This window comes from Rhinatrema bivittatum, chromosome 17 (assembly GCF_901001135.1).
Source record: "Rhinatrema bivittatum chromosome 17, aRhiBiv1.1, whole genome shotgun sequence".
In the NCBI taxonomy this organism is placed as follows: domain Eukaryota; kingdom Metazoa; phylum Chordata; class Amphibia; order Gymnophiona; family Rhinatrematidae; genus Rhinatrema; species Rhinatrema bivittatum.
In genome coordinates, this window is record NC_042631.1 from 31,072,093 (window position 1) to 31,087,431 (window position 15,339).

Genomic DNA, 15,339 nt, shown 5'->3' on the forward strand with positions numbered 1-15,339 from the left:
TATTAAATTCCCCTCCCTTTCCCCTACCCACCTGCAAGGGTTTGCCATATCATGGCACCCCCCCCCCCCCCCAAACACCTTAAAATAAATTGCTGGGAGTAAGAGACCCTTCACCCCGCTCCTGGCACCTCTTCACTGTTCTAAGAGTTAAGCTTCTGCTTCCGTATGAGGCCACATAACTTTAGACCTGCTCAGAAGCAAGTCTAAAGTTATCCGGCTAACCTAGCCAGGGATATACCAGATATTCGTCTAGGTTAGCTGCATAACCCAACCCCTTCCAGAAAGCTCCTGAATCGCCATTTTCTTACTGTGAATTTGTAACTGGTTAGAAAGGTCAGTTTTTCAATGAAGAAATGTGAATAATGACTGTCTGGGGATCTGTACTGGGATCAGTGTTATGTAATATATATTTATTAATGATCTGGCGAAGGAGCAATGAGTGAAGTTATCAGATTTGCAGGTGACACACACACATTCAAAGTATTGAAAACACAAGCAGACTTTGAGCAAGGACTTACAAGCCTGGGGAATTGGGCATCTAAGTGGCAGATAAAATTTAATGTGGATGCGTGCAAATGCTGGCGCGTGTATTAGGAGTTATCACCTAGGAAGAAGGATCTTGGAGTGTTTGTAGAGACTACATTTAAATCTCCAGTTGGTCATCAAAAAAAGTAAATGGAATATGTATGTATTTATTTATTTGAAATGTTTACCTGCCCTTCCATAGTTTGGAGTGGGGTACTTGCCACTATATGTAAAATAATAGCAATCACATACAAAAGTAACATCAAAAGTATCGTCATATAATTTAACAACAAAAAGACTGCAGCCATGCATCATGACGACATTTAAGACTGGGTACCAAAAGCTAATTTAAATAGGTGCGTTTTAAGTTCTTTCTTCAATGCTTTAGGATTTCTTGTGCTACGTATTTTCATCAGGAGGGTGTTTCTCTATGTTGGACCTGCTGTTGAGAGTGCGTGTTCACGTATTTATTAGAGATGCACTAGCTTATGAGAAGGGATGTTTAATAGCCCCCGAATGGAGGATCTGGGAGCACACAAGGAACATAAAATTTTAGTGTGGATAGAGTTCATGAGGAAAGGTAGCACAACAAGCTGTGGCTGATGACTACAAGCTTATATTGAATCTGCTCAGATATTTTACCACTCCTGTCATCCATCGGTTTGATACTGTGGATGGTGAGTGAGTAATGATTTGTTAAGAGCTGCACATTTCTGAGCAACAACCAAGCCACAAGTGTGGTTACCAGCATTAACAACACCTCTGCACTGGTTCAGACATGAAACATTTTTTGGATACAGTATTTGATACGGAGATGCTTTTCCAATGTCTGATGCCATGTACTATGAGAAACAGTAAAAACACTGTATAGTTTTTGTCAACAGAGGAACCTAGAGAAATTGAGAGGTTTCTATCAAACTTAGCAAGTCTGTGAGATGAGACATGAACTGCACATTCCTTAAACATTTCTGTGGTTAGAAGAAAGCAGGGGTACTAGGGACACTAAGAGGAAGGACAAGCTCATAGCAGAAAGACTAAATGAATTCTTTGTTTCACCGTTTACTAAAAATGAAGTAAAAGGGAGATACTCATGCCAGAAATGATATTTAAACTGAACAAATCTTAGTGAACCTGGAAGATGTAATAGCGCAAATTGACAAAAGAGTAGAGAATCACCTGGACTAGATGTGCTGAATGAATTGAAAAATGAAATTGCGGACCTGTTATTGGTAATTTGTAAACTATCATTAAAATTAGCTAAGATATCTGGGGAGTGACCAATGTAATACCAGATTATAAAAATGGTTCAGGGATAATCCAGGAAAGTACAGATTGGTGAGCCTTATGTCAGTGCTGGGCAAAATGGTAGAAACTATTATAAAGAACAAAATTACTGAACAATTAGCTAGTCATTCATAGTTTAATGGGACAAAGGCAACATGAGTTTAGCCAAGGGAAATCTTGCCTCGCTAATCCACTACATTTCTTTTTTAAAGTTGTGAATAAACATAAATAAAGGTGAGCTATTTGATATAGTGTATCTGGATTTCCAGAAAGCATTTGAAAAAGTACTCGAGAGTCATGGGATAGGAGGCAATGTCCTGTTGTGAATTGGTAACAGGTTAAAAGATAGAGAAAATAGAGCTAAATGGTCAATTTTCTCACTGAAGAAATGTGAATAGTGGAGTGTGCCAGGGATCTTTCCTGGGACTATTGTTTTTTAACATTTATAAATGACTTGGAAATGGGAATGAGTGAGATGATTAAATTTACCGATTTTATTTATTTATTTTATTTAAATACTTTTTGATATACCGATACTCAAGACTAGTGTCTTATCGTACCGGTTTACGTTGAAACAAGGGGTAACCAATTAACTATGAAGATAAAGTTACAATGAACAGGGGGTTTACAGAGTGGGAAAGTAGAGAGCAAAAGCATACGATTAACATAATAAGATATAAATAACTAAGTTTTTTTAACATAACGAAGTTTCACATAGGAACGAATGTAGTAAGCTTAGACAATAAATAAGTCTTTAGGTCTATAACACTGCAGTCACGAATGAGGGAGGAGGAGGGGGGGGGGATATGTGGGAAAGGATTGCATAGCTGTGCTGTTAGTATGGTGTCCATTAAGGGAAGACTTGGGTGAACAGCCACAGATGATAAAAATATTTTCAGTTGCTGAATCACAAGAAGATTGTGAGGCATTGCGAGAGGACCTTGCGAAATTAGGAGAATAGGCTCAAAATAGTAGATGACATTTAATGTGGACAAGTACAGCATGATCAACATAGGGAAGAGTAATTCAAATTATAGCTACACAATGCAAGGTTCCACATTAGGAGTCATCACTCATGAAGAGGATCTAGGTGTCATCGTGGACAGTACATTGAAATCCTTTGCTCTGTGTGTGGCAGCGGCCAAGAAAGCAAATAGAATGCTAGGGATTATTAGGAAAGGAATAGAGAATAAAACAGAATATCATAATGCCTCTATCGCTCCATGGTGCAACCTCACCTTGAATTTTATATCATTTCTGGTCACCATATCTAAAAAAAGATATTGCAGAATTAGAAAAGGTTCAGAGAAGGGCAACCAGAATGATAATTCCCCCTATGAAGAAAGGCTAAAGAGGTTAGAACTCTTCATCTTGGAGAAGCGATGACTGAGAGGAGATTTGATATCTATAAAATGAGTGAAATGGAACAGGTAAATGCAAATGGGTTAGTTGTTCTATCAAAAAGTACCATGACTAGGGAACACTCAGTGAATTTACTAGGTAGTATATTTAAAACAAATAGGACAAAATGTTTTTTTATTCTATGCATAATTAAGATCTGGAATTTATTGCCGGAGAATGTGGTAAAAGCTGTTAGTTTAAAAAAAGGTTTGGACCAGTCCTGAAGGAAAAATCCATATTCCATTTTTTTCAAAATGGAATGAAAGGAAAAAAAACAAGATTTCATTGGTTTTACTTTTTAATTTTTGGGGGCAAAAAATTACCCAAGGCTTGGTCCCATCACCCAGGCCCAGCCTGAGGCCTGGGTTCTGCGCTGAGGCCTAAGGCTAGGCTTCGGCCTAGACCGGGCCTTCTGACATTTTTTTTCTTATTGTCTTTCAAAAATGAAGCCATCTGCTTTATGGACACGCAATGGTATCACTGCCGCGCATCCTTAAAGACAAATGTGTCATTTTTAAGAAGACACCAAGAAGAATGAAGATGTTGGGAGGCCTGGGCTTGGCAACAGGACCAGACTTCGGGTCAGCCCTCTGCGACAGGACCAGGCCTGGGGCTGGTCCTAGTCCTCAGTGATGGAACCAGGTCTATTGTTGGGCCTAGGCCTTAACCACTGGACCAGTCCACAGTGACAATGGGATCCCCATGGACCAGGTAAGTGGGAGCCAAGGAGTATCCTGGTATTTTTTTGGGAGGCAGGAGAAATAAGGGGGCCCTGGGAGGTCCCGTTTAAATTTTTTTCTTTTTTTGTTGGCAGGAGGGGGGATTAATGTTCTTTTCATTTCTGCAAAGGATATTAATAAAATGAAACCTTGGGGGGACCCGCCCCCAAAAAAAACAAACCAAACATTTTTTTGCTCTGCACATTCTATAAACCATTATTAAGGTGGATTTGGGGAAATCCACTTCTTATCCCTGAGATAAGCAGCTTGGAATCTTATCTACTCCTTACGATCCTGCCAGGTACTTGTGACCTGGATTGGCCACTGTTGGAAACAGGATACTGGGCGTGATGGATCTTTGGTCTGACTCAGTATGGCATCATCTTATGTTCTTATGCTTTGTGTGACAAGCAAATCTTTGGATTATTGCACAACATTCTCTGGGGTCTAGAATAAAGGTGAGTACACTATTTTTTGCAGTCCATGCTCAGGTTCCTAGTGAAAAGTAATCCATGCAAAAAATAGTGAGATTGGGTGGAAAAAATTGTACAGTCTTGCCCTGGAAATCCTCAAGCTTATAATAAAGCCCTAGGGTATTTCATGATTTGGCTAATAATGCTGTGAAGTACCTTGTCTCCATGTTGTGCTTTTTAAAGGGAGTAAGCAACTGAAACAGTTGATTGCTGAGACTCGCGGTCATAAGCTGCCAGTGAACACGAGGGAAGATATTAATGTGCAGCCGCCCATCCAGAAAAAAAATGTAATTTAAATTTTTAATTAATGTAAAAAATGAATAAATGTAATAGTATTGCCAGTGGGGGAGAAACATCTATCTACGAGTGCTGGAAGCAGCAACTTAACACAGTTATTGTTTAACGCAGGTGTCATGGGAGATGGGGGTTGCATTGAAGGAATAACTTTGCCAGATAATGCTGAAATTAAGGTTTGCAGCTATTCCCGTGCAGAAGGATAGCAAGGTGAATACTGCAGCCTGCTAAATTTAGGGAAACTTTTTTTTCAGCTGCCAAACTAGCCAGCTGAGTTAGAGCAGAAAATTCTCCTAAAGACAGCAGTTCAGCAGAGGCCAGTTTGATGGAACTAGAAATTCAAAGAGCTGGCCAAGAAAAAGATCTTTTATGTATAAATGTCGGACAGGAATAGACTGAATCTTGTACAAATGCATTAAATGAAAAACATTGAGGTCCATATTCAGACATAGTCCAGATAGCAAAGTTAGTCGGATAAACTTATCTGGCTAACTTTGGAGGCATATTCAATAGTGCAGCCGGCTATCTTATAGTTATCGGAGTTAGTTGGCTAACTCAATTCCTCCCAGTTAGGCCCCTGGAACACCCTTAACTTATTTGGCTAAATTCAGCCTCCTCTTTTTAGCTGGCTAGAATTTAGCCGGCTGTGTGCCCATATTTTCATTTAGCTGGCTAACTTCTGAGTTCGCTGGCTAACTGCTTTTGAATATGGACCTCAGAGATTTCTCTAACCCTACATTTTTATACCACCATCTCGCTGCCCAGTTCTTTTTCTTAATCTTATTGCTCTCTGCAGTGGAAGTGAATACTCACCCTTCATTTTCTTGTTTTTTCTGCTGTTTATATACTGTTGCTAAATGATCCAGCTTTGATACTCCATTAAGGGTCCCTATTGTATCCATTCTAAACTATTCCAATTTGGATTAGCCTAGCAGTGGAGGAAGCCAGCAATGTTATGCAGTGGTTGACAAATCTGTCCTGGGGGAATCTTGGCTAATTTTCCAGGATATCCACAATGAATGTGCAGGAGATAAATGTGCATACATTGGATGAAATAGATACAAAACTGTCGTCTTTATAATTATTGTGCAAATACTTGCTGGTTGGGGTTCTTTCAGCATAGGTGTGGGAACCACTACTCTAATGGTATTTAAGCACGCTTTGGACAGATACAGAGGTCTCTAGTAGTAACAGGGTTGAGCTGTCTGATTAGACATTGCGGGCATGGAGCTGGTGTGTGTGGAAATGTATATGCTCATCTATCCAAAGTGATAGAGAACTAGAAAGGAAGACATCTGGGCATTAACACTGGTTGAACCAAGGCTTCACAAACCTGTCTTGGTTCCCCATAGCCAGCTGAGTTTTCAGGATAGCCACAATGAATATGCATGAGAACTTTGAATATACTAAGTCTCCAGTGCATGTAGATTTGTCTCATGCATATTCATTGTGGCTATCCTGAAAACCCGACTGGCTGTGGAGTCTCCAGGACGGGTTTGGGAAGCTCTGGGTCAACATGAAAACTAAGTAAAATAATACTTCATTTGCTTTTCAGAGAGCTGGCTTGGCTTTGTCTAGAACATATGGCATATTATGGGAATTCTTAAGTTATGTCCCGGATATTAAAATATATGGATATCATCTAGAATAAATACTGGGATTCATGCTGAAATGTAAAGAGTTGGAATATATGGTGTGGGTGACCGTGCTTGTTTTGAGCTTTGATTGCTCTTTATTTCACCCAGGGTGAACATGAGGTAATGTGACATAACTCATGGTTGGATCTGGTGGGCAGACTTGATGAGCCAATTGGTCTTTCTGCCATCATTTACCTCGTTACTGTGTACAATTATGTTTCACAGTGAACAATATAGCTCTCCTTACTTTGACAGTGGGGTGTTTTTTTTTGTTTTTTCTTTTTAAAGAAATTGTCACATGCTGAACATCCATTTTTATAACTTCCCCCACTTAAAAGTAATGTGCTCCTAAAAGGAAAATTGTATTTATTTGACTACTGTACTGCTTTTTCCAAGATTCAAATCGGGATTACAACCAGTAAAAATAATGCATGAAACAAAATCGCCAATGAACAAAAGCCAGAAAAATACCCTAAGGAACAAAACAGCCACAAATAATAGTTATAGCATAGAACAGTAAAACATTAAAACAAAAGAGACAAGCATAAAGAATGCACACAACAATTTAAAACCCTAAGGCCTGAACATCGGGTTTGTTTACTAGAGCCCTAAAGCATTAATAAAATTGAAAGTACAGGGTCAGAAAGCTCCTCTAGAAACAAAACTGTTTAAAATTTGACTTGTCAAAGGACCATCTACTGCTGAATGCCTGTGGGAGGAAATGGTAATTTAGAAAGTTTATGATTTCAAAGAACATCTCAAACACAGATAATTAGCACCCAGGTGAACTTTCCTAGGCAGAGAAAGGAGAAGGCCTTGCACTTAGCTCATGGATGATAAAGGCCTCTGACTCGAGTGAGAACCCAAGAGGGGGTTGTACAATGATAGTCGGTGTAAAGTTATGCCAAACTTAATTCCAAGAGTCGGTGGGGAAATCCAAGTGGGATTAAGCCGAGAGTAAACTTTAATTTCTGTCCTAACATAATGCAGGCTGCTCCATCAGAGAGCCCAAACTTTTTTGTAAATTTAATTATAACCCCCAGAACTCTAGTTTGCTTTCCTGTTTCCATTAGAAAACCTGGCATCATCACAGAGAAGGGGGAGGGGGGATTACTTAGACCACAACAGGGCTCACATCAATTATTCCTCATCAGAAGTGGTGTTGGGTTTGCTGTCCTGTTTGTTGATCATCACCAAAATCCATCCCTTTCTGTCTAAACATGCCCCCTTTTCCACTCTCATCACTCCTACTTAAGACTACTGCATCCTATCCCCATTAAAGTGTATTCAGCAGGTGTATTAATGTGTATTATGTTTAACAAAATTAAAATGCAGAAATTCTGAAAAACATCAGATTTAAGACATCTCACAAAATGGAAACAAGTCTAAAAATAAACATGAATTCTTTTGTTTAAGCTCTGAAAACCAGAAGCCCTAAATATATTTTGGATGTAGATATTTTTTCTAGCATACAGAGTGGAAACAGCTGTTATTTCTCTGTGTACATAGCATGCATAGTAACATAGTAAATTATAGCATATAAAGGCCAAAATGGCCCATCCAGGCTGTCCAGTTGAGATTCATCCTCTTTTGGAGATGTGCATATAAAATTTCCATTTGCAACTCAACACCAACTCCCACCCAGTCTCTCAACCTTCCTCTCATCAGTGCCAAAATGGCCAAAGTCCATCATAGTGTTGGCCTACCCATGCTTCCCTGCAGTCCTGACGCAGTCATACAATTGAAGCTTTGGGTTGTAAATGCCCCCACGCAGGTTACTGTGGTGTACTTTTATTTTCATTCTCTTGTCACTATGGATTCTCTGTGCTTATCCACGTATTTTTTTTAATTCCATTACCATTTTTGTCCCTACCACTTTGCTAGAAAGGCATTTCAGGTATCAACCACCCTTTAGTCTTCCCCCTGGATGGGATCTTTACTGTTTTGCTCTAAGGTCATAATCTAACGATCATCATTGTTTCTTACAGAAATGATTTACAGACATACTGCTGTCATAGATGGGGAGATTGTCCATTTTGAAATTCTAGACACAGCTGGCCAGGTATATGTTTAATATTTTATGTGTAAAAGTGAATAACTGGGCATATAATTGATAGTATGTTTCCAGTTATTGATGTGCAAATTTTAATTTATGTACCAACTTGCATCAGCTTGGGGTGTGGAGTGGAGTTCCTCTCCCATTTTTAGAATGGTTAAGTACAAGATGTGATTTAACTTGAGACTTGCCCCTCTTCCCTCTCTACCCTTCCCCAAAGTTCAGAAATTTGAGGGGGGAGGGTAATTCATTTAAAAAAAAAAAGAGAGCAAGAAAATGAAAATAGATTAGTTTTCCTCTCCTAATATATACAAAGAGCTATTCCTTTTGTTCAGAGCTAGAGTACTTGGAGCCAGAAGGTTCATAGTTCAAATTCTGACATCTCCAGTTAGTCAACTTAGTAACAGTATTCTGAGTTCCACAGTCAGCCTGTAACTTTGGAATCACCTTCAAGTCCTCTCTCCACATATCCAAAACACAGCTAAAATGTGACATTTCTTTCTGAACAATCTACTAGAACCCTTATCCACTCTCTCATCTCCTCGCAGATCTCCCAGGGAGTCATCACTCTCCACTACAATCCATCCAAAATTCAGCTGCGTGACATTTCATCAAAATTGCTACACCCATATAACCCCTTATGTCACTAAATTGGCTCCCTATTTGTTCCTGCGTACAGTTCAAGCTCCTCTTACTCACCTACGAGAGACTTCACTCTGCAGCTCCTCACTACCTTTCTGTACATTCCTCCGCATCCACTCTGCTTATCAGGCAATTCCCTCTTACTCACCTAGGAGAGCCTTCACTCTGCAGCTCCTCACTACCTCTCTCTACATTCCTCCTCATCCACTCTGCTTATCAGGCAAGTCCTTTCTATCTAGGTCAGTCTCCTTTACCGACAATTCCTGACACCAAATTTTCCACCTGGCTGCACAGTATGCTTGGAATACTCTTCCTGAGCTGGTGCGTCATGCTCCCTCTCTTGCCTTATTTAAATCCCATCTAAAGACCCCACCTTTTTGAGGCTGCTTTTAAATCTTAACCCCTAATTGTCCCACTTACAGCCTCATTAAATTTTAACCATTTTCTTAAATTCCCCAGGTCTCTTTTGCTCTGTATGTTTGTCTTGATTAGATTGTAAGCTCTAACAAGAAGAACATAAGAGAAGGCACTTGTATGTTTTTGTACGCCATGCGAATGTCATGTAGCACTATAAAAGTATTAAGTGATAGTAGTAGAGATTTTTTGGTTCATCCCTGGAAAGTCCAATTCAGTACTTGAATGACCCAGAAAACACTGATCCAGATCACAGCCAGCTCTTATCCGCTTTGCCTATTTTTACATTCCCACTACAAAGTGAAAAAGTCATTTAAAAAATATTTAAGTAGAGTGGGCATGCATAGTGGTCCTAATATTTGCATTCTTTGCTACACAGATAACACTACTAGCACTGGAAGCAGCTCTCAAGGGTCTTAAACTCTGGTCCTCAAGGGCCATGAATGGGTTTGTTTTCAGGATTCCCCAAATGGTTGCCACATCATGCAATTAAATCTCCTGATTATTCATGGTGGCTACAATATCATGGAAACTGGACCTGTTTGTGGCCCTTGGACTAGTGTTTTGAGATCTTTGATTCCATGTTTCCTTCTCTTGGCTGTTGGAAATCAGAGCATTATTTTGCCTGTTTTTGAGAGAAAAACATGAGCATAGAAATCATTTGGTTTTATTGGAATTGGATGGGAAAAAATAAGGGATGGCATTTTAAAAAAGTGAAGGAAAAATAATTAAAACGTACATTTACTGTTTTACTGAGTGTCTTATAAATTCAGACTTTATTGCTGTGCTATAACCCCAGTGCCTGCATGTGGAACACTCGTCAAGATTTCATGTTCACTAAAGCATATATAAACCAGTTCTGCTTTGCTTCATTATAATTTCTTTTACATGTTTATGGATGTAGGGCGTACCCAAATGATTAATGCAGAGCTTCCCCAAACCTGTCTTGGAGACCCCACAGCCAGTTGGGTTTTCAGGATATCTGCAATGACTATGCATGAGATAAATTTGCATACCTTGGAGACTCAGAATATGCACATTTTCTCTCTTGCATATTCATTGTGGATATCCTGAAAACCCAACTGGCTGTGCGGTCCCTAGGAAGCTCTGGATTAATGCCTTCCTTTCCCTTGAACAATGGATCTAGGTAGCCTTAACCTATCCGTTGCTAATGTCAGCATTGTTATTGTTCAGGAGGAAGACTCCTTACAAATCGAGGAAAAAATCAAATGGGGCGATGGTTTTGCAGTGGTATATTCCGTGACTGATAGATGCAGCTTTGATGAGGTAATGAGGCTCTGTTTCCTTATCAACCATACCCATGCTAACGCAAAGAGGGCTGCCAGTGACCAACCACCAGTGGTGATCGTTGCAAACAAGAAGGACCTTGAGTTTGACAGAATGGTGTCCTCTGACGACGGAGTAAACCTATCCAAAGCCTTAAAATATCCTTGCTATGAGATCTCCACCAGAGACAGCTATGAAGAGACTGTGATGGTTTTTAACGCACTTTATAATGAGCTTGTGAAGCAAGGAAACTTTACACCGGGCTCCTTCAAAAGGAGAGCAGTCTCCAAACTCATGGAAAAGATTCCAAAGATTTATGCCAACTCAGCGCTGAATTCAAGTGGCAGAAGTTTAAGTTTTAACTCATACAGAGATTACATACCGGAATGAGATCAACATCTGTTATGTAGTAATGAATGTGGCTACGGTGCCTAAATCAACCAGGAAATATACTGCAGTTGGTAAAATTTACAAAGCTCTTTTCAGCCATAGATTGATGCATTTGTATTGGGATCTTCATTAGGTGAGGGGTCATGATAGATATTCTATGTAGGACTCATTAAAAGGAGACTGATGTTTTCCCCAGAGATACAGAAGAAACAGGCATATATTAAGTATGAGCACTATGGTTCAGCACTTGAATACTGTGCACAGGATCCCAAGCAGATCCTCATTCAATGTAATGACAATTGATAGGATTTGTATTTTCACATCCGCTCCAAATGGTGAATGAAAGATCAGAATGAAATCTTTGCAACCATTCTGTTTCCCCATTCCTTTTTATGCAGTTTTTAGTATCTGAAGTCATTTATTTTGATAGCAATAAGAGAAAAACAAAAGGCTTATTGAAAAATAACCTTTTTCTACCCATTAAAACTTTTCTGTATTTTGAAAAGAACTGTTTTTTGCACTTGCTTCGGTCACCTTTTTTTTTTCTTACCTGTTAGATGGTGCAGGATGGTTACCCTCAGAATTTGAACTGTATTGAGAGGGGGCTAAGCGTATCAACCGCATCACAACCTTGGGAATTGATTATGGTGCAAGGTTTTCTTGCATTTCTGACTGTGCTAAATCTTCTGTGACAGCTTTAAAGAAGAAGAGTATGGGGTTTGATTGCTGGGATGGACTCCATGGGAGGGATAGGGGGTGGTACATGTATGGCAGGGGGAGGGAAGTAAAGTGTCTGAGGGATGGAATAGGATGACGGAAGACGTTAAAGGCAAAACAATTAATTGGAGCTCCTACAAGTTACTCATTCCTACACTGGTAAATGCCATTACCTTCTTCTGGTAGCATGCAGAAATTGCTGACATGATACATGGGCAGTTCTGTACAAAATGTAAAGAGAGAGAATGCGTTTCTTGAAGGCAGTGCACTGAAGCTGTGGAAATATTCTGTTGAACGCAAATTGGGCGTACCACAGAAGTAACATGCTGGGAGGGAAGATGGGCACCACTATTGCCGTAGACCCTGCTGCCCATATAACAGTATTGAGGGTATGTCTCGAGAGACTTCCTTCTGGTTTTTGGTGGTCAGATGGCATGCCTAAGTTGCCTGGGAATGCCATCTGACTTGGGAGGTTAAATAAAGAGAGAAAATAGAGATGGAAAAAAATCCTCATATCATGTACAATACAGCATGGAAACTCTCTTATCTTTGAAGTCTGCTGCAGGGGTAATAATACAAGTTATTCATTCACATAACAGTGCTCTTTTCATGTATAGATGTCAGGCTGAGGACTTCCTGCAACAGAAGTCAACTCCATTTCAAAGTACATTTATTGAAAGGTATTTGAGCAGAAAGAATTGAAATAGCAAAATGACTTGCCCAGTATTTCCTCAGTGTAAAACTACATAGCATAGGAGTAATGCAAACGCAGGCCAAGATCCAGCTCGGGTCAGTTAATCCAGTTACATTGATCTTTAAGTACTTGACCCAATGAGACAAACTTCATAATAATTCAACAAAGACATCTACATTACGGGAATATGAGTACTCGCAGGCCTGTCCAGGTCCAAGAGCCCATCTCTGCCTCCAGCCCTGCTCTTGAGCCCCTGGGGAACATTCCAGAGCCTCAAGGGCAGGATCACATGTATGCAAAGCACCAGCTTCTGGCTGAGCAGACTCCAGTTTGAGGTCCACTAGAGCATCTTTTGCCCTAACAATAGAACATCACACATGCATAGGAATGGAACTCAGTGATGGTGTGATGCAGGTTCCATAACATTTTCTTGAATCATTGCTTTAAAGTCACTTTTCTGTAAAGGAGCACAGAGTGTGAGTGTCCTAAACAAAAGTCTCCACATGCAGTTTTGTGATACATATAGTAGAGCCTGCTTACAGGTTGCTTGTGGCTTTCAGACTCTGAAGTGCATTTAATATTTGATTCAATTTATTGTTGCATGGCTAAATGGAGGACCCTAATCAAAATTAACAGTATGAAATTGTCTTTAAGAATTAACTTTTTTAAAAAGCTTAATCTTACTGAGAGAGTTTCTTATGCATGAAGGTTCTGTATTTTCTATTGTATATTATGTTGCAAATTCGCATACTAAAGTACTTTGACACCAGCATAGGATATGTACTGGCCTATGGCCAGGCTTTCAGTGAGTCTATTGTCAAGCAAAGAACATGGATCTGGCGAGACGAGGCACAGTGCTTCTGATAACAGAAGCCTCCTTCTCTGGCACTGTAGTTCTTGGTCACAGCTGCACAGATGTCAAAGACCTCCTTTTTGTCCAGAAGTAGTGCATTCAGTATGTGTCAGCTGGGCCAGGCACCTTATAGCATGTACTGTAACCTAATAGCTAGCTAGAGCACACGGCTTTTGAACTGTAGAACCTTCGTTCCCAGGCTCGACCTCCATCTCCGTGCAATCTGCATATGCTTAACCCCTCTGTTCTTTCATTTAATCTTTTTTTCCTCTTGTTCACTGCAGTGTAGTTTGTTGGCATTGAAGTTTCATGTTCATTTGGTCATTCTTTGGTCATCTTTCATGCAGTCTGTGGTTCTAGTCGGCTTTAAAACAAGCTAAAAAGACCAGTTTTTTCCAACACCTCCCTGGGTAAGGACCTCAGTGTATTAGACAGTTTTAGGAAGAAAGTCTTACAGACTACGCTGCTTAGTGCCATTTTCACTTACCTCTCATCTCCATTCATCCTCTGGTGTCAAAGGTCATGAAGGTATTATGGCATACGAGACCTCTAGTGGTGAAGCTACCAGTGCCATGGGATCTCAATATTGTCTTAGCACAACTGATGAAGCCTCCTTTTGAGCCACTGGAATTGGCTTCCTTAAAGTTCCTCACCTGGAAAGTATTTCTAGTTGCCATTACTATGACTAGAAGAGTCAGTGAGCTACAAGTATTGGTTAATTACTCTCCATACCTACAATTTTTCCACAGCAGAGTGGTTTTCCACACTCATCCTAAGTTTCTGCCAAAAGTGGTTTCTGCATGTCATTTGAATCTTGTCCATGTTTTTTCCAAGACCTCATACACATAATAAAGAGAAGGATCTTCATTCACTGGACTGCAAAAGGGGCTTATCCTATTATCTGAAGATAACTCAACCACATTGTTGGGCTTCTCTTCTTTCTTCTATGAGCCTATGTTGCAAGCATACGTTGTCTAACTAACTGGCAGACTGTATTGTACATTGCTATACTACAGCTGGCCTTCAGACCACAGACTCGGCAAATAGCATGGCTACCTTGGTGACTCACCTAAAAGCTGCCCTCAATGAGGACACTTGCAAAGCTGTAATTTGGTGATCAGATCTCACCTTTTATGTCCCATTACTGTCTGGATAGTCTCTGAACCAGCAACATGACAGCAGAAAAAGACAACATGGCCCATCCAGTCTGCCCATCCAACCAATTAATGTAGGCCAAGGATGTGGATAGTCTTCTAGCCTGTAGTAAGGTGCAGATAATGTCTTTGGAAAAACCCTTCCATCTGAGATGTTTTCTCTCAAAAGCCAGGCTGCTGGTACTCATGGGTAGGAGAGATTCAGCACAGGAGCAAGGCAAGGACCGGGCATAGGAGGTGGAGTGAGCAGGAACAAGTCAGGCACTGGAACTGGAAGCAAGGATGACTGGAACCTGAGGAAGTGGAACCGAAAATGGAGCTGGAGCTCTCAATGGGGAGCAAGCAAGGTTAGAAACAAGACTGGGAATGAAGTGAGAAGCCAGAACTGGAAGCAGAAGGAAAGAGGACAGGGCTAGAACTAGGCAAGGTAGGGTGCGGAGTAGAAAGAGGAACCAGCTGGAAATAAGTAAAGCTGGTGCCAGGCAGGGCTAGAAACAGAATTCTAGGAAGGGAGAATGGAATGAGAGCGCAAGTGAAGGGGGAAGGTCAGATTCTTGGGTAGCATTAGGAAGACCACAATTCTCCTGGAGTCAGCACAGGCTTTATTCTTTGCAGTATGAATAACGGAAGAGCACGCAGTTACTTCGTCATATATCCCAAGCATAAGCACACCCCACTTAAGGGCAAGGAGTAAGAAAAATTAGGTCTCTAGAAATGTGCCAATTCTTCAAGGTAATACTGAGTTGCGGTACTCGCAACAGGTGCCACTTCTGGTCAGGAAATCTGGGTCTGCTCTACA

General features: G+C 40.4%; 1 protein-coding gene across 6 annotated transcripts in view; it reads left to right on the forward strand.

The window, feature by feature from the left end:
* The window catches only part of LOC115079425 (circularly permutated Ras protein 1-like), a 144,332-nt gene that overhangs the window by 10,841 nt on the left and 118,152 nt on the right, over positions 1–15,339 (forward strand). For 5 of the 6 annotated variants that reach the window (XR_003853287.1, XM_029583010.1, XM_029583016.1 and 2 more), the window contains exon 2: positions 8,322–8,395. The exons of the other annotated variant lie outside the window; for it this stretch is intronic. The gene's annotated coding sequence lies outside the window, so the exon portion shown is untranslated. The remainder of the gene's footprint in view (positions 1–8,321; positions 8,396–15,339) is intronic. 6 annotated transcript variants of the gene reach the window in all.